We start from the raw sequence: 25,050 nt of genomic DNA, 5'->3' as shown, positions 1-25,050 counted from the left end.
GCCCACAAAGCATCATCTAAGCTTCTTGCCCAATCCCTTCTACGGTTAATTACAGTCCGTTCCAGGATTCTTTTAAGTTCTCTGTTAGAGACTTCAGCTTGCCCATTTGTCTGTGGATGATATGGAGTGGCTACCCTGTGGCTAACTCCATAACGAACCAAAGTAGAGTAAAGCTGTTTATTGCAGAAATGAGTGCCCCCATCACTGATTAATACTCTAGGGGTACCAAATCTGTTGAAGATGTGTTTCTGGAGGAATTTTAACACTGTTTTAGTGTCATTAGTAGGTGTTGCAATAGCTTTCACCCATTTGGATACATAATCCACTGCCACCAGAATATAAGTGTTTGAGTATGATGGTGGGAAAGGTCCCATGAAGTCAATACCCCATACATCAAACAACTCAATCTCCAAGATCCCTTGTTGAGGCCTGGCATAACTGTGAGGTAGATTGCCAGATCTTTGGCAACTATCGCAATTAAGCACAAACACTCGGGAATCTTTATAGAGAGTAGGCCAGTAGAAGCCACATTAGAGGACTCTTGTGGCTATTCGCTCACTTCCAAAATGTCCTCCATACTGTGATCCATGACAATGCCATAGGATTCTCCGTGCTTCTTCTTTAGGCACACATCTACGGATTACTCTGTCTGCACATCTCTTGAAGAGATATGGTTCATCCCAAAGATAGTACTTTGCATCTGTGATCAACTTCTTTGATTGCTGCCTACTATACTCTTTGGGTATGAATCTTACTGCCTTGTAGTTTGTAATGTCTGCAAACCATGGCACTTCCTGGATGGCAAAGAGTTGCTCATCCGGAAAGGTCTCAAAGATCTCAGTGAGAGGGAGGGACGCCCCTTCTACTGGTTCTATTCGGGACAGGTGATCTGCTACTTGGTTTTCTGTCCCTTTTCTATCTCTTATTTCTATATCAAACTCTTGCAGAAGCAACACCCATCTGATGAGTCTGGGTTTTGAATCCTGCTTTGTGAGTAGATATTTAAGAGCAGCATGATCAGTGTACACAATTACTTTTGATCCTACCAAATAGGATCTGAACTTGTCAATGGCGTAAACCACTGTAAGCAGCTCTTTTTCTGTGGTTGTGTAATTCTTCTGTGAGTCATTTAAAACACGACTGGCATAGTAAATGATGTGCAGAAGCTTGTCATGCCTCTGTCCCAATACTGCACCAATGGCATGGTCACTAGCATCACACATCAATTCAAATGGTAATGTCCAGTCTGGTGCAGAGATGACTGGTGCTGTGACCAGCTTAGCTTTCAGGGTCTCAAACGCCTACAGACACTCCTTATCAAAGATAAATGGCGTGTCAGCAGCTAGCAGATTGCTTAGAGGTTTGGCGATTTTTGAGAAGTCCTTTATAAACCTCCTATACAATCCTGCATGCCCCAGAAAGCTTCTGATTGCCTTAACATTGGCTGGTGGTGGTAATTTTTCAATTACCTCTACCTTAGCTTGATCCACCTCTATTCCTTTGTTCGAGATTTTGTGCCCAAGGACAATTCCTTCAGTCACCATAAAGTGACATTTCTCCCAGTTTAAAACTAGGTTGGTCTCTTGGCATCTCTTTAGAACAAGTGCTAGATGGTCAAGACAGGAGCTGAATAAGTCTCCAAATACTGAAAAGTCATCCATGAAAACTTTCATAAATTTTTCCACCATATCAGAGAAAATTGAGAGCATGCACCTCTGAAAGGTTGCAGGTGCATTGCACAGGCCAAATGGCATCCTTTTGTATGCAAATACTCCAGATGGACATGTGAATGCCGTTTTCTCCTGATCCTGGGGATCTACTGTAATTTGATTATAACCTGAATATCCATCCAGGAAGCAGTAGTATTCATGACCTGCTAGTCTTTCTAGCATCTAGTCTATGAATGGTAAAGGAAAATGATCCTTTCTGGTGGCTGTGTTGAGCCTTCTATAATCAATACACATACGCCACCCTGTAACTGTTCTTGTAGGAACCAGTTCATTTTTTTCATTATGAACCACTGTCATGCCTCCCTTCTTAGGGACGACATGGACAGAGCTTACCCAGGGGCTGTCAGAAATAGGATAAATAATCCCAGCCTCTAGTAATTTAGTAACCTCCTTCTGCACCACTTCCTTCATGGCTGGGTTCAGCCGCCTTTGTGGTTGGACCACTGGCTTGGCGTCACCCTCCAATAGGATCTTGTGCATGCATCTGGCTGGACTAATGCCCTTAAGATCACTGATGGACCACCCAAGAGCTGTCTTGTGTGTCCTTAGCACTTGAATTAGTGCTTCCTCTTCCTGTGGTTCTAAGGTAGAGCTTATGATTACAGGAAAGGTATCACCTTCTCCCAGAAATGCATATTTCAGGGATGGTGGTAATGGTTTGAGCTCGGGTTTGGGAGGTTTCTCCTCTTCTTGAGGGATTTTCAGAGGTTCTATTATTCTCTCTGCTTCCTCTAAGTCAGGCTGAACATCTTTAAAGATGTCCTCTAGTTTTGATTCGAGACTCTCAGCCATATTGACCTCTCTTACCAGAGAGTCAATGATATCAACACTCATGCAGTCATTTGGGGTGTTTGGATGTTGCATAGCTTTGACAACATTCAACTTGAACTCCTCCTCATTGACTCTCAGGGTTACTTCCCCTTTTTGGACGTCAATGAGGGTTCGGCCAGTTGCTAGGAAAGGTCTTCCTAAAACGAGAGTTGTACTCTTGTGCTCCTCCATTTCCAGCACCACAAAGTCAGTAGGAAAGGCAAATGACCCAACCTTGACAATCATGTCTTCAATCACGCCTGATGGGTATTTAATGGAGCCATCAGCAAGTTGAAGACATATCCGGGTTGGTTTGACTTCTTCAGTCAAACCAAGCTTTGTGATAATAGATGCAGGTATTAGGTTGATACTTGCCCCAAGGTCACATAGAGCTTGCTTGGTGCAATTACCCTCTAATGTGCATGGTATCATGAAGCTCCCGGGATCTTTAAGCTTCTCAGAATGACTGCACTGCATTCTTCAGTGAGGTAAACTTTTTCAATCTCCCTCCAATCCTTCTTATGACTTAAGATCTCTTTCATGAACTTAGCATAAGAGGGTATTTGCTCAAGTGCTTCTGCAAACGGAATCTTTATTTCAAGAGTCTTGAGATAGTCTGCAAAGCGGGCAAATTGCTTATCCTGTTCCGCTTGGCGGAGTTTTTGAGGATAAGGCATTTTGGCTTTGTATTCCTCAACCTTGGTTGCTGCAGGTTTATTACCTGTAGAAGTGGGTTGGGAAGCCTTTTTAGAAGGGTTGTTATCAGCACTTGTATGTGACTGATCCCGCACTGGCGTTTGAATGCCAGAGGTGGAAGCTGGAGTGGCGTTAGACGCCAACTCCTTATCTGTTACTGGCGTCTGAACGCCAGAACTGTGCTTCCCTTGGGCGTTCAACTCCGAATTCATGCTTGTTTCTGGCGTTGAACGCCAGAAATGAGCATGGTCTGGGCGTTCAGCGCCAGCTTTATTCCTCTCTAGGCTCTGATTGTCCTCAAAGGGATTTTGAGTAGCCATTTGTTCATTTCTTGGCTTCTTGCTGCCTTGAAGTGAGGTATCTAATGTTTTCCCACTTCTTAATTGAACTGCTTGGCATTCTTCTGTTATTTGTTTTGACAGTTGCTTTTCTGTTTGCTTTAACTGTACTTCCATATTCCTGTTAGCCATTCTTGTTTCCTGTAGTATTTCCTTGAATTCAGCTAGCTGCTGAGTTAGAAAGTCTAATTGCTGATTGAACTCATTAGCTTGATCTACAGGACTGAGTTCAGCAGTTACTGTTTTAGCTTCTTCTTTCATGGAAGATTCACTGCTTAGGTATAGATGCTGATTTCTGGTAACTGTATCAATAAGCTCTTGAGCTTCTTCAATTGTTTTTCTCATATGTATAGATCCACCAGCTGAGTGATCTAGAGAAATCTGAGCTTTTTCTGTAAGCCCATAGTAGAAGATGTCTAATTGTACCCACTCTGAAAAGGGATTCATTATCTCCTTGTTTGAAGCCTTGGATGCTTAGCCTTAGCTGTGTCATCCGTTTTGGAGGAAAATAGTGATTCAGGAATTTTTTTGACAGCTGTTTCCATGTCTTTATGCTGTTCTTAGGTTGGTTATTTAACCACCTCTTAGCTTGATCTTTTACAGCAAATGGAAACAGTAATAATCTGTAGACATCCTGATCTACTTCTTTATCATGTACTGTGTCAGCAATTTGTAAAAATTGTGCCAGAAACTCTGTAGGTTCTTCATGTGGAAGACCGGAATACTGACAGCTTTGCTGCACCATGATAATGAGCTGAGGATTCAACTCAAAACTACCAACTCCAATGGAGGGTATACATATACTGCTCCCATATGAAGCAGTAGTGGGGTTAGCATATGACCCCAGAGTCTTTCTGGATGGTTCATTTCCACTTAATTCCATGATAGAACAAGGGAGATGATATGTATGTTGATATTATTTATTTTATAAAAATTTATTTTATAAAATAAAATAAAAACGAAATAAATAAAAGAAATTGAAAATATTTTGAAATTGAAATCTGAATTTTTATATAAAATTTTCGAAAATGTAGTTTAAAATTAGTTAGGAAAGATATTTTTTTGAATTTTGAATTTTATGATGAAAGAGAAAAACACACAAAAGACACAAGACTTAAAATTTTTAGATCCAATGCTCCTTATTTTCAAAAATTTTGGAGGGAAAACACCAAGAAACACCAAACTTACAAATTTTAAGATCAAAACACAAGAAAGACTCAAGAACAAAAGAAAGAACACCAAACTTAAAATTTGTTTAGAAAACCAAGATAAATTTTCGAAAATTAAAGAAAGATCAACAAGAAAACACCAAACTTAAGGTTTGGCACAAGATTAAATCAAGAAAAATTATTTTTGAAGAAAAGATTTTAAAAAGAAGATACCCACTTGCCAAGAACATAAGCCAACGCTCTAGCCAACTGAGTTACAAATGTAACGTATTTTAAAGATGTATTATTTTTATAGATAAGAAAAAAAATTTTTTTTGAAAACTACTATTTTGAAAAAGCACAAGAAAAACAAGAAAAGACACAGAACAAGACAAACCAAAGATCAAACAAGAAAAATTGACAAGAACAATTTGAAGATCAAGGAAGAACAAGAACATGCAATTCGAAAAATTAAATGATAAGGAAAAACATGCAATTGACACCAAACTTAGAACAAGACACTAAACTCACGAAAATTAGAAATTGATAAAGAAAAATAATATATTTTTGAAAAATTTTTTGAAAAGGGAATAAAGGACTCAGAATTTAATGACTCTATAACAACAAAAATAAATTATTCCTAATCTAAGCAACAAAATAAACCTTTAGTTGTTCAAACTCAAATAATCCCCGGCAACGGCGCCAAAAACTTGGTGCACCAATTTGTAATCCGTACAACTAACCAGCAAGTGCATTGGGTCGTCCAAGTAATACCTTACGTGAGTAAGGGTCGATCCCACGGAGATTATTGGTTTGAAGCAAACTATGTTTATTTTATTAATCTTAGTCAGGATGCCAATAAGATTATTTGGATTTAATTGTAAGAAGTAAAAGTGTTTGGAATAAGGAATTGTTACTTTATTAATGAAGAATATGTTGGAGCTTTGGAGATGCTTTGTCCTTTGAATTTCTGCAATGTAATATTCAACTCAATTATTTGTAAAGTTCCATCCATGGCAAGCTGTATCTAGGGTGTCACCATTGTCAGTGGCTACTTCCCATCCTCTCAGTGAAAACGGTCCAGATGCTCTGTCATAGCACAGCTAATCAGCTGTTGGTTCTCGATCATGTTGGAATAGGATCCATTGATCCTTTTGCGTTTGTCATCACGCCCAGCAATCGCGAGTTTGAAGCTCGTCACAGCCATTCAATCCTTGAATCCTACTCGGAATACCACAGACAAGGTTTAGACTTTCCGGATCCTCAAGAATGGCCGCCATCAGTTCTAACTTATACCACGAAGATTCTGATTAAGGAAGCTAAGAGATGCTCATTCAATCTGATGTAGAACGGAGGTGTTTGTCAGGCACATGTTCATAGATTGAGGAAGGTGATGAGTGTCACGGATCATCACCTCCTTCACAATTAAGCGCGAATGAACATCTTAGATAGGAACACACACACGTTTGAATGAAATAGAAACAATTGCATTAATTCATTGAGACGCTGCAGAGCTCCTCACCCCCAACAATGGAGTTTAGAGACTCATGCCGTCAAAGTGTATAAAATTCAGATCTGAAAATGTCATCAGGTCCAAAGTAAATCTCTAAAAGTTGTTTAAATAGTAAACTAATAACCTAGGTTTACAGAAAATGAGCAAACCATGATAGATAGTGCAGAAATCCACTTCTGGGGCCCACTTGGTGTGTGCTGGGGCTGAGACTTAAGCTTTTCACGTGCTTGGGGCTGTTTTGGGCGTTCAACGCCAGGTTGTAACCTGTTTCTGGCGTTGAACTCCAACTTATAACCTGTTTCTGGCGCTGGACGCCAGACAGCAGCATGATACTAGCGTTAAACGCCAGTTTACGTCGTCTATCTTCACGCAAAGTATAGACTATTATATATTGCTGGAAAGCCCTGGATATCTAGTTTTCAACGCCGTTGAGAGCACACCAATTAGACTCCTATAGCTCCAAAAAATCCATTCCGAGTGCAGGGAGGTCAGGATCCAACAGCATCAGCAGTCCTTTTTCAGCCTAACTCAGATTTTTGCTCAGCTCCCTCAATTTCAGCCAGAAATTACCTGAAATCACAGAAAAACACACAAACTCATAGTAAAGTCCAGAAATATGATTTTTGCCTCAAAACTAATAATATTCTACTAAAAACTAGTTAAAACATACTAAAATCTACATGAAATTACCCCCAAAAAGCGTATAAAATATCCGCTCATCATTGACCCTGAGGTCTACAGACTTATGCTATTCCCTTTTGCTGTAAGAGACAGAGCTAGGATATGGTTGGACTCACAAAGATTTGAAAAAAGATATTTATGAGTTGAAAAGATTTTAAGAAGGAAAAGATATAGATTTGTTTTGAAAAAGATATAATAAATATTTTTTTAAAAATCTTAAAAGGATAAGATTTGAAAAATTTTGAAATTGAAATCTGAATTTTTATAAAAAAAATTCGAAAATATGGCTTAAAAATAGTTAGAAAAGATATTTTTTTGAATTTTGAATTTTATGATGAAAGAGAAAAACACACAAAAGACACAAGATTTAAAATTTTTAGATCTAATGCTCCTTGTTTTCAAAAATTTTGGAGGGAAAACACCAAGGAACGCCAAACTTAAAAATTTTAAGATCAAAACACAAAGAAAGACTCAAGAACACCTTGAAGATTCACAAGAACGCCAAGAACAATAGAAAGAACACCAAACTTAAAATTTTTAGAAAATTAAAGAAAGATTAACAAGAAAACACCAAACTTAAAGTTTGGCACAAGATTTAATCAGAGAAAAATTATTTTTGAAAAAAGGTTTTAAAAGGAAGATACCCAATTGCCAAGAACATAAGCCAACGCTCTAGCCAACTGAGCTATAAATGTAACACTTGTTTTGAAGAGGTATATTTATATTATTCCTTTTGGAAGACTAATGCTTTTGGAAAAGAACAAGAAAAACAAGAAAAGACACAGAACAAGAAAAACTAAAAATCAAACAAGAAAAATAAACAAGAACAACTTGAAGATAAAAGAACACAAATTCAAAAATTTAAAAGGAAAATATAAAATATGCAATTGACACCAAACTTAGAAAAAGACACTAACTCACGAAAAATTAAAAATTAATAAGGAAAAGTAATATTTTTGAAAAAATTTTGAAGAGAAATTAAAGGACTCAAATTTAATGACTCTATAGCATCAATACTATATTCCTAATCTAAGCAACAAAATAAATCTTTAGTTGTTCAAACTCGAATAATCCCCGGCAACGGCGCCAAAAACTTGATGCACGAAATTTTAATCCTAATATCAAAATCAAGATTTCTTATGATTTCGTACCACTAACCAACAAGTGCACTGGGTCGTCCAAGTAATACCTTACGTGAGTAAGGGTCGATCCCACGGAGATTATTAATTTGAAGCAAGCTATGTTTATTTTATTATTCTTAGTTAGGATATCAATTATAATTATCAGTTTGACTTATTAGAAAAATAAAAGAGTGCGAAATGATTACTTGTTGTGCAGTGATGGAGAATATGTTGGAGTTTTGGAGAGGTGTTGTCTTCTGAATTCCTGTAATGTAATATTCAACTCAATAGCAAAATGCAAAGTTCCTTCCATGGCAAGCTCTATGTAGGGTGTCGCCGTTGTCAATGGCTACTTCCCATCCTCTCAGTGAAAATGGTCCAAATACTCTGTCACAGCACGGCTAATCAGCTGTTGGTTCTCGATCATGTCGGAATAGAATCCATTGATTCTTTTGCGTTTGTCATCACGCCCAACACTCGCGAGTTTGAAGCTCGTCACAGTCATCCAATCCCAGAATCCTATCGGAATACCACAGACAAGGTTTAGACTTTCTGGATTCTCATGAATACCGCCATCAATCTGGCTTATACCACGAAGATTCTGGTTAAGGAATCTAAGAGATACTCATTCAATCTGATGTAGAATGGAGGTGGTTGTCAGGCACACGTTCATGGATTGAGGAAGGTGATGAGTGTCATGGATCACCACCTTCTCCATAATTAAGCGCGAATGAACATCTTAGATAAGAACACGCATGTTTGAATGGAAAAACATAAACAATTGCATTAATTCATCAAGACGCTGTAGAGCTCCTCACCCCCAACAATGGAGTTTAGAGACTCATGCCGTCAAAGAGTATATAATTCAGATCTAAAAATGTCATGAGATACAAAATAAATCTCTAAAAGTTGTTTAAATACTAAACTAGTAACCTAGATTTACAGAGAATGAGTAGACTAAGATAATTGGTGTAGAAATCTACTTCTGGGGCCCACTTGGTGTGTGCTGGGGCTGAGACTTAAGCCTCTCACGTGCTTGGGCTGTTTCTGGAGTTGAACGCTAGGTTGTAACGTGTTTTGGGCGTTGAACTCCAACTTGTAACCTATTTCTGGCGCTGAACGCCAGACTGGAACATGGAACTGGCGTTGAATGCCAGTTTACGTCATCTATCTTCGCGCAAAGTATGAACTATTATATATTTCTGGAAAGCCCTGGATGTCTAATTTCTAACCCAATTGAGATCGCACCAATTGGAAACCTGTAGCTCCAAAAAATCCATTCCGAGTGCAGGGAGGTCAGAATCCAACAGCATCAGCAGTCCTTTTTTAGCCTAAATCAGATTTTTGCTCAGCTCCCTCAATTTCAGCCAGAAAATACCTGAAATCACAGAAAAACACACAAACTCATAGTAAAGTCCAGAAATATTATTTTTTCCTAAAAACTAATAATATTCTACTAAAAACTAATTAAAACATACTAAAATCTACATGAAATTACCCCCAAAAAGTGTATAAAATATCCGCTCATCGGCAGTCCAAAGAGGCTCTGGGCATCAATGTTTGGGATTATAGTTTCAGCTATATGCTTGTGGTGCAACCGTATCAAAGAGAGGTTTGAGTAACTAGATCGTCGGAGTATCCGTTTTTTGGTAAGGTGGCACTAAATACCACATCACTAGCGTTTGGCGCCGGATCACACAAACTCTCCATTCGTCTTGGGATAGGTGGCGCTAAACGCCACATCACTGGCGTTTAGCGCCGTGTCTTTGGAAAGCATACATAACCTTGTAGGATAGGTGTCACCGGCATTTAGCGCCAATAGCAAGATTTGGAGTGATCCCACGTCTGTGCGTAGATCAACACGGAGGAATCAATTGAATTCAAATCAAGTTTTAAAATAGAAAAAGATACTATTAGGTTTTAATTTAAGTCTTGTATCAATTAGGATTAGGACTATAAATAGGGAAGATTAGAAGCCGTGCGGGCTCTTTTCTCTTCTCTACTTCGGCACTTTACAATTTACATTTTTACACTTGAGGATTTTCTCAGCACCGTAAGCCACTAAATCTCCATCGTTAAGGTTAGGAGCTCTATTTATTTTGATGGATTAATAACTATTTATTTTTCTACTCTTGATTAATGCATTGATTTCTGTTTAAGAATTGGTTTCATTCTTCATCATATGGATTAGAGCATATTGGAAAATAACCCTAAACTAAATTGAATTCCTTTGAATCTTGGAAAAGTTAAATCACTGGAATTAAAGCTTGAAACTCTTTTCTCACAATTCTTCAATTATCAAGAATTAATGTGATACGTGATATATAATTGGATTATTTTTGGGTTCATAGGGATTGTGTGACTTATAAATCAGAATTTGAACTTAATCTTTTATCACAATTGATTGATCAAGAAATTGACGGTTGATTGGGTTAGAAGAGATTGAATTGTCAAGGAATTGAAATTCAATCACCTAAGGTTTGTCATGAACTAAATCTTTGTACGATCAAGGTAGTTGACAATGATTGTTAATTTGAAAATTTAATCATCTCCAAAGCGTTAACTCTCTTTTCATATTATTTTCTCACATGTTTGTTGTTTGCATTCTTCAATTCACTGTCTTTATACTATTTGATATTCAAAACTCTTAATTTCATTTGTCTAACTAGAATAATTAGTTAATCATTGCTTGTTTACTCCGTTAATTCTTGTAGGATCGATACTCACTCACCATGAACTTGTTATTTGATACGACTCGGTGCACTTGCCGGTAATTTGCGGTAAAATTCCGTATCAGGGTATAGGGATAATTTTAGAATTTTGAATAATTTTTTAGTGTTCGAATAATTTTATCTACCGAAATTCACTTTTTATGATTACAAGTTAGTTTTAGTTTTTTTTTATAGTTAAATTTATCAACGTTGATCTGATCACTATAACTCAACGTTGTAACTTATAATTTTGAGATTTGGTCAAAAGAATGTCAGGGCTTTCATGAGTTATAATGTTGTTGTGCATAATTCAACCTATACCTATAACTTGGCAACTTCTATCTATAACTCAAAGAGCATTCAAACAAAGAGACAGAATCATTCAAGTGAAATAGAAAAATAACCTCCTCATACATTACCTCTTAATAATTTGGAGAAGAAGTTGAAACAGATGTTGAAACTCTAAACATAATTACAATGTGATTCACATACATGTTTAATGACATCTTAACAATCGAAGATATTAAAAAACAATCATATCTTCAAAAGTAAGTCTATATGAGATAAAAGGTAAAATGCATCTGAAAGTTTAATACTCACTTAAGTTATTATTATTTTCTTTTTTAAATTATTAATGACTTAAATATCAAAATACTTTTTTGTAAATACTCACCTTGTTTAATGTTTTTGAAGTCTAACGTATATTTCAACCTGATAAAAAAGATAGGACAATATCTCCTTTTATAATGAGCTGTGCCTCAAACAGACTCTTTACAAACAAAAACAAATACTATAATCTTTCATGTTCAATTCAATTTTGATATTTTAATAAAAAAGCAATTACTGTGTTTTCAACAAGTTAAAGTGTTAATCACAGAAGAATTTAAATATGTAGTCAATGATATGATTGATAATAAGAATATGTTATTACTAGTGAATACTAGAATATTTTTAACACATGAACATTTTTTTAGAAAAAAAGAAAGACTAATAATATTTGATTCATTCATTAAATTTATTAAAATATAAAATTTATTTTTTATATATATAAATAAATTTAGTTAAGTATAAGAAACAAATTCACTTTTGCAACCAGTAAAAAGAAAAGTGAAGTATTATTTTTTGTCTTTAGCGTTTGGCATACCTTCCAAAATTATTTCTAACATTTAAATCGTCTTATTTAAGTCACTAATGTTTTAAAATCGTCTTAATATTGTCCTACCATTAGTGATCTATTAATAGAATTAATTATGAGACAAAATTGAGATAATTTTAAAACGTTAAAGACTTAAATAGAACAAAAATATTAGGATAAAAATAATATATTACTCTTAGAAAAATTACCAAATCAAATAAAATGACAATAAATTTTAATAGAATGAATTGTATTATGAATTCAAAATTTTTACTCATACTTATAGAATGACTTATATATAAACTTTTGGAAAAGAAAAAAAAAGCATCGTATATATACAAGGTATAAATTATACATTTTATTCTATAATATACTAAACTTTTTTAATGTTTAATTTAATTAAACTTTATTTTTAACTTTAAATATATTTTAATTTTTTTCAATAATTTTAATTTTTTTACGACAGATAATTATATATTTTTTAATTTTTTTCTTAATTAAAAAATAATTTTACTTAGAATAAAAAGTAATGTAATTAAGAGTAAAATTAAAAAATAAATTTATTTAAAATAAAAATAAAAAAATTTAAATTCATAATACAATTTATTTCGTTAAAATTTACTTTTATTTTATTTGATTTGGTAATCTTTTTAAGGGTAATGTATTATTTTTGTTCCTAATTTTTTGTTTTATTTAAGTTTCTAACATTTTAAAATCGTTTCGATTTTGTCTCACTGTCAATTCTGTTAATAAATCACTAATGCAGTGTTTGTTTAGTAGGTGTGATCCACCAAATTTTGAGTCATAGTAACACACTCACACTTATGTTTTATGTTTGATTTTTAAATAAATAAAATAAGAAGGAACACTGTAGTATATATTAATACATAAATACATAAAATTTGTGTATTACCACTTTATTGAGACACTAAGACACAAAGGTTAAGACATACATTTTTTCACTTCTATCTTTAATGGCAGTGATGGTAGTGATTTTTTTTTTCTGAAATAAGGATAATATTGACATTTGTAATTTATATTCTGTTTTGTGTATAATTATCAAACAAAGTAAAAATTTGTGTCTTCTTATATATGTCTTCAATATTTATATATTTGTGTTTATGTCTTCACTCATATATGAACTAAACACAGCATAATAACATAATAATATTGAAATAATTTTAAAATATTAAAAATTTAAATAAGACAACTTAAATATTTAGATAATTTTAAAATTTATCTCAAATATTAAAAATAAACAACGATATTTTACTTAAAAAAAAATAAAAAGCAAATATACACGCATAATATAATCATGGTTGGATGTCTGGGGTAGTTTGTACAATTTCCTAATTTATGTTGGACCATTGACAACATTGACTATTTGTCGTTATCGTAAAAGGGCTAATGATCATTTCACCACTCACCAGCCACTTTAACCTGCTACTCGTTGTCCCCACCTTCCCAAATGCTATTATTCTCCAAAAATGATAAATAATAAAGAGCCAGGATCCAAGTCTACCAAAGGACTTAAGTTCATAATTAATAAGAAAGTTAATTAACAGTATTGTATAACAACTGATTCGAACGCAAGATCCTGTCCATACATAGTAGCAGTATTAGCAGATAAATATTTAAATGTTTTAAGAAGATAACCATTCCTATTATGATGTATAATTGCACAAGTACTTTTTTGAATTGCAATAAGTTAACCATGAAAAAAGAAGCTAAAATGATGATTTACCTTAATTAGGAACCTCAATATCACTAGTTCAACCATCCAATTTTTAAGTATAATATACCTTACTGGCTTACTTCCCTCATTTAGTTGGCTATATTTTCCTTATTTCTAATTCCAAATAGATGGTAAAATATAATTACAGATCCTACATATATACTAATACAGGATGTATTTTTATTTGGAATACTACGAACATTTTGGATTCCTTGTTTGAGATATGATAAAAATAGTATAACAGATTTTATTCTTTGAATTCTATGAAAACGAAAGTTAAAGTTGTCAAACAATTTTTTTAAGTCAATTATCAAACAATCTAGATATGAATATGATGGCAAAGTTTTAAAAAATAAGCCATTTAATTCTATTTCTAAAACTCAATAAATAAATGATGTATTTTTCTTATATTCAAAGTTTTTTGTATAGATAAAAGAAAAGGCAATTAGAACAAAATTTTTTAATTGATTTTGAAAGAAACATCTCTTTTTTGGGGGGTGTCCTCGTTGGAGAGGAACTAGATTAGATAACGAGAGAATTAAATTAAATTGATATTTATTATGCAATGTGGAATGAAAGTATTAATTAATTAATTAAGTATAATTAGGGAAGGGAAGGCCCACATGTGACCCATAGGGACCACATGAGTGTCCATCCCATCGACCATCATCCATAAAACAGTCACACTTACTCGTTCAGTATTTCCTTGATTCCTTCCCACAAAGCCAGTAAGCCACAGCCATCAACAGCGGTTTTGAGTTTCCCTTCTCAGTTCTAACCGTTACGCTTCGGAGTCATACTCGCATTGACTCACCCAGCGGTAGCGGGGCTCCTCCACCCATTAAGCTAACGTCTAACGTCTAACTTCTAACGTCTAACGCCCTTCGCCTTCAGTTACATCCACCGCACACACCAACACCATAGAGCCGTTTCTTCACTGCAACACCTCATTCACTTGGTATTATTCTATTTACTCTCACACTTTTCTTCTATTTCTGCATTTATATACCTCCATTACTCGTCACAATACATCACAATCTCATAGCGCAGGTAACAGGCACAGATCTGGAACGAAGCAAGAATAGGTTCTACCCAACTGAGTGAGTAGTAGCCCCTTCCTCGCTTTCAATTTTTGAATTCGGAATAAAAAGCCAAAAAGGAGCACCGTATCTGCTTGCTTCTCACTCTCTTGGAACCACTTTCCCTTTTTTGTTTCTTTATTTTTACTGGATTAAATTAATTTGTGTTCCCTTTTCTAATTTATTTTGAAAAAAAGGAAAGAGAGGGATTAAAAACAGAACCTGCCAGCGCTCATTCTTTTATGCACAAGTTTCTCAGTGTCCCCTCCTGCTTTCATCGACAACCTTCTAGGAATCAGATTTCTCTTTCCCACGCTCTTTCGGTTTTTTCTCTGTCTCAACTTCTCAAACCCTCCCCCTTTTTCCCCTTTTATTCTGTTTTCCAAAGCGGGAATGAGAGCCAGATTTTGTATCTTATGTTTACACTAACACTTGGTCCTTCTTCTTCTTCTTCTTCTTGTCTTCATTTTCAGCTCGTGCAGCAGTTTAGTAGTATGCTTGCAGTGTAAATAAACAAGCCGAAACACCTCGTTCCCTTTTGCTGCTGGAAGTGGAAAATACTTGGAAAAGGGTGGAAATGGAGTTCCTACGTATTTTGTTATCTTCCATTTGTTTGTTGGTTGTGATTGATCACTGGCAAGGAAATGCTGAACCTGTCGGAGATAAGGAAGCTTTGCTTGATTTTGTGAACAAATTCCCTCCTTCTAGACCTCTGAATTGGGATGAGACCTCCTCCATGTGTGCCAATTGGACCGGAGTCACTTGCAGTGAAGATGAGTCCCGGGTCATCGCCATTCGTCTGCCGGGGGTTGGATTTCGTGGCCCAATTCCGCCGGATACTGTTAGCCGCCTCTCGGCACTGCAAACTTTGAGCCTCAGATCCAATGTCATAACTGGGCGGATACCTTCTGACTTTTCTAATTTGAAGAACTTAACTTTACTGTATCTTCAGTTCAACAATTTCTCTGGTCCTTTGCCTGATTTCTCAGTTTGGAAGAATCTTACTATTGTCAATCTGTCCAATAACCATTTCAATGGCAGCATTCCTGATTCCCTTTCCAATTTGACCGAGATTGCTGGTTTGAACCTTGCAAACAACTCGCTTTCTGGCGAAATTCCCAATCTCCAGTTGCCAAGACTGCAGCTGCTGAATCTGTCTAACAACAATTTGCATGGGAGTGTGCCTAAATCCCTCCAGAGGTTTCCTGATTCGTCATTTTTTGGAAATAATATTTCTCTTGGGAGCTCTCCTGTTGTTCCGCCAGTGCCTCCTCCGGTTTATGGGCCTTCTTCAAGATCTAAGAAGCATGGAAGGCTCAGCGAAACAGCACTGCTGGGAATTACTATTGCCTGTGGTGTTCTAGGCCTTGTGGCATTTGTTTTCTTGATCTTTGTATGCTGCTCAAGAAGGAGGGGTGAAGATGATGATGCCTTCAGTGGGAAGTTGCACAAGGGTGACATGTCTCCGAGAAAGCTGTATCGAGGAACCAGGATGCGAATAATAAGCTGTCTTTCTTTGAGGGGTGTAATTATGCTTTTGATTTGGAGGATTTACTCAGGGCTTCTGCTGAGGTACTGGGAAAGGGAACGTTTGGTACTGCATACAAGGCAATACTGGAAGATGCAACCACGGTTGTTGTGAAGAGGTTAAAGGAGGTAGCAGTTGGAAAGAAGGATTTTGAGCAACACATGGAAATAGTAGGAAACCTTAAACATGAGAATGTGGTTGAGCTCAAGGCATATTATTATTCCAAAGATGAGAAATTAATGGTATATGATTACTATAGCCAGGGGAGTGTCTCGTCAATGTTACACGGTATGTAGCATAATTTTAGACCATTGTTTTGTCAATAATAAATGTCTGCCATCTTACTTGTTCTTAGACTTAATATCCTTAATCTGCTACTAGTAGAAATATATGATCCCTCATATTTACTATTTCAGATGAACTTGATTCATCATAAAAAGGGGACTTGGATCTTCAATTAGCTTTTTGTATGATTTCACCTCCCTAGCTTATCATGTGTTTACCTGAGTTGGTTTGAAGAAATACTCTGCATCTCACGAGGGAAATTTAACTTTCTTTCCTAAGAACTGCTATTGTTTCTCAATTGTTTGAAACATTCTTTATGTAATGCAAGTCTGACTAAGAACTCGGCTATAACAATTTTGATGGAAGTGTTAACTTTGAAGTTAGAAAGTTTGGCTTCCCATTTATTGTTTTCACTTTTCAGAAACACTGGATCATTACGTTGTACATGATATATCGCTCATATAAATTTTTGCTTTTTCCTCTTGAGGGCAGATAATTTTAACAGGGTTTCTTACATATGCAGTTTGCTTGAGAAGTCAGGATTCAAACTTTGCAACCAAATAATCAATTAAAAGCAATCTGAGTTAAAAATGTTATTTTAGTCAATTGTACACATTGCAAACTATGTCCATATACTGTTGGAATGTGTAACATTTGTCATGCTTCTGAGATTTTCAGGTAAAAGAGGAGAGGAAAGAGTGGCTCTAGATTGGGATACTCGGCTGAAAATAGCCCTAGGTGCTGCAAGAGGCATTGCTCGTATCCATGTTGAGAATGGAGGTAAACTCGTGCATGGCAACATCAAATCCTCAAATATCTTCCTCAATGCTAAACAGTATGGTTGTGTATCCGACCTTGGTCTCGCATCCATAATGAGCTCACTTGCCTTACCCATCTCACGAGCTGCTGGTTACCGAGCACCTGAAGTTACGGACACCAGGAAAGCGGCACAACCTTCAGATGTTTACAGCTTTGGCGTGGTGTTACTTGAGCTTCTGACAGGGAAATCTCCTATTCACACAACTGGTGGGGATGAGATTATCCACCTGGTGAGATGGGTTCATTCGTTGTGCGAGAGGAGTGGACAGCTGAGGTGTTTGACTTAGAGCTGATGAGGTATCCAAATATAGAGGAAGAGATGGTGGAAATGCTACAGATAGCAATGTCATGCGTGGTAAGGATGCCCGACCAGAGACCAAAGATGTCTGAAGTTGTGAAGATGATAGAAAATGTGAGGCAAATTGATGCAGAGACTCGGCCGTCGTCGGACAACCAAGCAGAACAGAAATTACCACAACATGACATCGATAATTCCCCTTCTTCCTCTCCCTCACCCTTGCCAAAAGGAAGTGAATGAAAGAGAGAAAGAAATCTATTGGCTTTATTTGATTTGATTGTATCTGTCAATGTTTTACTGAAAGTTCTGAACAAGAATGATTAATTTTTGCCGCCCATATTCAAGTTGCATGTGACTTGGTTAGTGGGTACTTCCCCCATTCTTCCCTTACTTTAATGTGACATTAGATTTGAGGTTGTTTTGTTTGCACCAAGAAAAGGACACCTTTTCCTTGGTAGATGGTTTACTATCTTTTCTGAACTTCTCCATGCTGTAGGTTTAAGGTTTGTAAGGTTCTTGGAATATCATAACAAGAGATTGAAATACGAAAAAGGTTGTTTGGAACTCAGAAGTTGACCTCTCTCCTCTTTACACGCTGCTTGTGTTCATAGTTCATATAATGATCGGAAACACTATACAGCTAACTTATTTTTTAATTTTTATTCTAACATGTTGAAACAACTGAGAGTCTCGAATTTAAAAAAGAAAAACTGATGTCAAATGCCTCAAATAAGTGACACGGTTTGTCTTTATGTGTTGACAATTCTTAGATGGTAGTAGAATAATGAATAATCTTTATAGTCAAAAGCAAAAATTTATGCGTGTGCTTTCCTCCTACGTGCTTGGTTGGGAAAAAGGACAAGAAAAATAAGACTGCAAATTCAGAAAGCCAGAACGCGTAGCACGAATCCATTGACCCCCTCGAAGGGTTTATATTTTGTTTTTTACTACCACATCGCTTGATTATTTGCTAGTTGTGCATGGAACCCGGAGAAATTCGAATTGGTTTTTCCTTGCCGTTCTTCTTTTATTTGGATAATTAATCAAAATTGAGTTTAACGTGAAAAGTTATTAATGGCATTTGGGAAAGAACATGGTAAAAACTAAAAAGGGTGCTATAAGAAGAGGGTGAGTACTAAACGAAGACAACATGGACCACGTGTTAAGTATTCCGTCAATTGTCACCGGTGAAAATTTTAAGTGTTGACATTAATAATTGGCATCGATCAAATAATCAGGAAGAAGGGTCCACCGAATGTGGTCCAAATCTTCTCCTTCTTAAAAGGAGAATGTTGTTTGCTTCAACACTTGATATATGGATGAAAATAGAGACTCGTGTATTGAGGTGTTGTCTAAGGGGAAAAATTATGCTTTATATGTACAAAAGTAATTCACGTTGCTTTAATGACTTAAGCGTATGCCTCTAATTTTAATAAATAAATCTAGGGGATGAATTTCCGGCTGAATCTTTTGTTATCATTATCACACTATTTTGTTTGTGAAAAGAGACGACAAATTGATTGTAGAAGCAGTCTCTTTCATTTGTTTAACTTAATTTTATACATATTTAGTTTCGGTTATTATACAGGTGTTATGCATATTTTTAAATGATTTCAAATTAAAAGAAAACAATAAAATACTTTTAATATAGTCGAAAGATTTTGAATTTAAAAAAATGCAAAAATTTAAAAGAAGAAAAATAATTTGCAAAAAAAAATATATTATAAAAAAGTAAATTACAAGAATTTTAAAATAAAAAGTAAAAATATAGAAGGAATCCTACAGAAAAGAAATTCGAGGCAGATTTAGAAAGTCGCTAGTATGTGAGTGTACGTGAGTATTTTTCTGAGAACGAATTTTAATCTTTTGATGCTACTAAACCTTTTAAATTTATAAAGCAACCCAACCAATCTTATTTCGCCAAGTGTCACACCTCGAAGGATTCAAAAAAGTTATTCCTGTCAAACGCAAATCCAAGTAACTGTTCCCTTCGCACATGTTGTCTTTGATCTCCATATTTTCGACGTGTAAACTTCACGCTTCGACAATTTTGAGTGAATTGAGACCTTCGGTATCGATTTTCATCTTCTTGAGTCGACATCCCAGATTAATCCAATCGATCGAAAATCTTCGACCAACAAATTGTCCCTAAGATTATTATTGTCATCGAAATTTTTAATAAGATGAAAATAGTTAATCCTAAATAAATTTCATTCAATACCAATAATAATTAAAAGAAAAAAAGTCCATTCTCATGCTTAATAACTGCATTAATAAGCACGACCCCATTAATTGCGAACATTACGCATGCCATTAATTAAATACATTTCAATTTTTTAGGGTTATAAATTTATGAAGAGCAACTTTCCCTTCAAAAATTCAAAAATTTTCTCTGAGTCCGTTTATCTTAAGAAAACTATCCTTTCAACTTCTAACTCCATTTTTGCCGCTACAGAGGGATTCAAGTTTTAATCCTTACTTTCCTTCTTCATTTTACTAGTATGTTCCTCTTTTTTTTTCTCACTTTTATTATAATGAACAACTTCTATTCAATTTTTAATTCATGAAATTGAATGACAACCTTGTTTAATCGCTAGGGTTTTTACACAAGCATGAGATTATTTCTTCTACATTCTACTAAAATCAACATTGAATCTTTTTTTTCTTTCAGTTTTATGCAAGAATGGATGCCTCTCCTTCTATAGTATCATCCCCATCAAAAAATAAAGGAAAACAAATTGAGAAACACAAAGAAAGAAAGAAACTACAAAACTCTTTAAATATTCAAATTTAAAAATCTTTTCTACTGATGCAGATATTGTCATTGAAGACCCAGAAGATACCACTAATGGCAAGAAAATTTTATTTTCCTTTCTGTTGATAATGAACTTCATTGTTTCCTTAGCCTTTTGAACAAGCAAAAAAGATTTTTCACTATTTTTTGAGTAGTGAAAATCAGGATTCGCTAATCAAACAGAACTTTTTTGTTGCCCCTTTTTTTGATAATTCTCATCCATTTCGTAACAATTCCAAGACTTCTTTCAAAGGTGCAAATTTTTTTGCCTGGTTTCAAATATTAGAACCTTTTAAAACCGGTGCAAGAAAATTTTGAGGAATCTATGACCTTCTCAAACTTTTACAATACCAACAATCAACTCATCATTGGATAATCGGAGCTACTTATATTTTTGGAGCAAAACAACTAACAATTTTTATTTACCATGTAGTATGGTGGGTCCCACTCTCTTTGATATAGCAACTATCATAAGACTCCATCAAATGGCCTTACAATTACTTTTGACATGAAGCCTGAACACATATACAACATCATCGAAAAAAAGTTCTTATGGCTTAATGTCATAGGAGAACAACGTACACCAGTTACAAATGATGAACATGTGGCCTTCCTTTACTATTGGCTTAATGTCATAGTTTTTTATTCAAGAAACGTCTCAATGCGAAAATTATATCCCTTTTGCTGTCCTCATTCATGAAAAACAGAAGTTTAACCTACCTTTGCTTCTTCTAGGAAATTTGTATGATGAATTGGGTCAAATAGTCGATAGTCTCCATACCAGATCCTCAATCAGTGCTGGAGGGCCACTTTGGTTGCTACAACTTAGCTAATGCAGTTTTTGAAAAACATATGAAACACAAAGGAGGGACACTTCTTCCCGAGAAACCAAGCACCGAAGGGCCTCCGATTGGTTACCTTACAACCAAATTTCATCCATTCACACTCGACCACTAAATATTTTTGGGAAGTTTTTGCCAAGCTTTATTCAAGCAAACATTTCCAAAGTGAAGATTTAAATTTTACTCCATTTGTCGACCGTAAATGTGGACCAACTTGGTTTCGACGCCCAATGGTTTGAAAGAACAACGATGATAATGGTCAGCACTTGAATGACGAAATGTGGTCGAACTTCCTATAATTCAAGTGGTATCGACAGGTATACTCAATATAAAAAAATACCAATTTTGAGTCACACTCCGTGCCCTCCCCCCCCCCAATTATGTGGCAAGACAAATAGGTTTCTCTTAAGCCATTTCTGCACCATTTCCAAGCAAACTCCTCCTCTTTGTAAAATTAACTTCAAGAGTAGGAAAAAATCGACAAATTCCTGAGCATAATGAGAACATAAAAAAATTACTTCCCACTTTCTTTTTTGCATAGTGATAAACCCCTTTTTGAGGGTTTATCTTGTGTTGTTCTAGAGCATTTTTGCTAACCTTTTCTCACATTTATTCAATAAATAGCATAGTTAATAATTGTCTCCTAATTTGTGCTCAAATATGAAACATACTTTTAGACCCTTGATTTGATAATTTTATCTTTCTTTGATTCCACTAGATGCCTTGATGTGTTTGCTAGTGATTTCAGATTGAAAGGGCTAAAAATGGATGAAAGGAGTGAAGAGAAAGTATACAAGGTGAAAAAGTCATGAAAAGCCAAAGATTTGGATACGTCCATGGACGCACACGCGCACTAGACGTATACGCGCGGACCGCGCAAAAATCCATGGACGCGCAGGCGTGCTGTACGCGTACGCGTCGATGCTGGGCACGTGATTTTTGAGTGAAATCATGCCCAGCGAATTCACAGAGGCTGTGGGACCCAGTTTGGAACCAACTTTGGCGCCAAAATGCTTAAAAGGACCTAGGATGAAGGAAAAGGGGGGATCCCATCATTTTAGACATTAGGGACTTTAGATCTAGTTTTAGAGTTAGTTTTATAAAGAGAGAAGCTCTCTCTTCTCTCTAGATTAGGATTAGGTTTAGGTTAGAATTTCTTAGATCTAGGCTTTAATCTTTGCTTTCATCTACTTCTACTTTTTCAATTCTACATTCCTACATCTTTTCTTCTATTTCTCTTGTTTGTAATTTCCTCTATTTTGTTTCCCATACTTTGTAAGTTGATTACTCTTGTTCTTCTTATTTTCTTTTAATGCAATTTGAGGTAATTTGTTTTAATTGTGTTTTTTATTAATTGTTGTTGTTAATTCTTTGCAATTAATTGTTGTTAGATTTCATTCTTGTTGTCAATTTACTATGCTTTCCCTTTATGCCTTCCAAGTGTTTGATAAAATGTTTAGAAGGATGTTAGAGTAGAACTTTATGTTCTTGGCTTGAAAAGGTAACTTAGGAATCTTGATTACTAATATTCGAGTGATTGATGATTGATAGCCGTTGATTCTAGCTCTCATTAATTCAATTAGTGAATTGTTGGACCTGTGGACTGGATTGATATAGCTATTTACCTTCTTTACTTGTTAGAGGATGATCAATGGGATTGATCATTGCAATTATCATGTTGTGATTAGTGATAAAGATAGAGATCCTTGACCATCAAACCTTGCCAAACCGCTTTTCATTTGTTTTCCATTGTAATTTACTTTCTTGTTCCTTATCCAAACTCCAAAATATACAACTCATAACCAATAACGAAATACTACCCTGCAATTCCTTTGAGAGATGACAAAGGTTTGAATACTTCATTATTAGGATTAATTAGGGGTTTGTTACTTGTGACAAACAAATTTTTAATGAAGGATTATGTGGCTTAGAAACTATACTTGCACGAGATTTCATTTGGATTCTTACAACCAAAAATTCAATAATCACATAAACATTACAAGTCATTTGTTGATTGTGGGGGAACTACTATTCCGCTACGATCGAACATGAAAATTTTCAAAGACTTATAAATTCTAAGATTTCCTCGATCTCAACTTCCAAGCTTGAAAAGGAAGCCGAAGCACTCAACACCAGGAAAGAAAAAGAAATGAAAAATTCACCATGAATCAAACAACTGATAAGGTAACTTTTAAAGTTTTTTTTATCTTCGTTTCATTAAGTTTTCGCATATTTCTTTTAATCATATCACTGTACAGGGAAGAATTCACTTCAAAAACATCGAAAACCCACTGACATGTCGACAGCAAACACTCCAAACAATTCAAACACATCAATTGCGTCCTCAAATACTTCGAACTCAAGTAACATTTCCACAGACTCGATGCACTCTTCAAGCTCACTTGCTCGAGAAGCTGAGGTATATCGATAACTCTATTTTTATTTCAACAAAATCATAGCATCAAATACTTGTTTTCGACACTTATCGCTAACCACTTTAAGTTGAAAAATTCATCAAAGAACCAGCTTCAAATCTGAATGCAACAACAACCAAGAGTAAATCTTCAGTCATAGAAAATAAAGAAAAATCACCTTCCTCATCATCAATTGGGCATGTTTGTCACACTATCTACAAAATGAAAAGGAGGTCGATCAATCTAACAAAGAAGAAGATGCCGGAGCTCAATAAAGAAAAAGAACAACCTTCAAAAACTCAATCCATCAAAAATGAAGCTTCCCCTGAAAGGATCAATGTTGATCTCACCACCCTTTCCTCCCCTTCTATTGAGAAGATTCCATTGAAAAAACCAAAGAAAAACATTGAACTCATCTCTCAAGCTAATCTACAAGCTAGTGAAACAACAACTCACGTCGATAAAGCCAAACCTACTGGTGCGTGAAATTAGAACTCGCATAGCTGAACTGGCAAGTGAATCAGATCGTCCAAGTAATGCCTCAGGTGAGTGAGGGTCGATCCCATGAGGATTGTCGGATTGAGCAAGCAATGGTTCTCTTGCAGATCTTAGTCAGGCGAATAGAAAAGAGTGGTTGTTGTAGAAACTCATCAAACAAAATAAGAACGAAGGTAATACCAACTTGATGTAGAAACAATGATAAGAACGCAGTTAAGGCCTCGGAGATGCTTGTTCTTCTGGATTAATGCTCTTTACTAACTACTTTAACAATGAGTAATCCATTCAATGGCAAGGCTGTACGTGATTAAAGTCAGGGCCAGTGGTCATTAATCTCTGCTGATCCACATCAAATGCCACACCAATGGTCAATTGGTTTGAACAAGGGTGAAGCTCACACAATTCAATTTTTAATGATCCTACTCAAACACCACAGACAAGGTCGTATCTTCCGGATTGGAGAACAAAGCTCTATGATTCTAGCCTTAGCGCCACAGAAACCTCAATTACCCATGACTAACAGAATTTTATGTCACATATCCTAATTAGCCTAGATACTCTATTGGAATATGTGATGGATTCTCAAGCTGCAGCTCAATACTATCCTGCCAAGGACTCGTAAGAACTCATGTAGAATAAGGGGTCATACGCCAGTTCCACCCCAGATTCATAAGGATGAAGAATAAAAATGCATCATAGAATGAAATCAAACATATGTTAAAGTAGAAAAGTAATGATATTAATCCATACGATTGAGCAGAGCTCCTATCCTTAACCTAGGAGGGTTAGCCGCTCATAATGTACAAAGAAAATAGAAGTAATGTATGTGCTTCTCCCCTCCTGGAGGCATCCTCCTCAGAAGGAAGGAAGTCCCT

The 25,050-nt window shown here is 35.6% G+C and overlaps 1 pseudogene; it reads left to right on the top strand.

Moving 5' to 3' along the window:
* Positions 1–14,322: 14,322 nt before the first annotated feature.
* Positions 14,323–18,198, top strand: LOC112790822 (probable inactive receptor kinase At4g23740; annotated as a pseudogene).
* The last annotated feature ends 6,852 nt before the right edge of the window (positions 18,199–25,050 follow it).

Source organism: Arachis hypogaea, chromosome 3 (assembly GCF_003086295.3).
Source record: "Arachis hypogaea cultivar Tifrunner chromosome 3, arahy.Tifrunner.gnm2.J5K5, whole genome shotgun sequence".
Classification (NCBI taxonomy): domain Eukaryota; kingdom Viridiplantae; phylum Streptophyta; class Magnoliopsida; order Fabales; family Fabaceae; genus Arachis; species Arachis hypogaea.
This window is presented reverse-complemented; position numbering and strand designations above follow the sequence as displayed.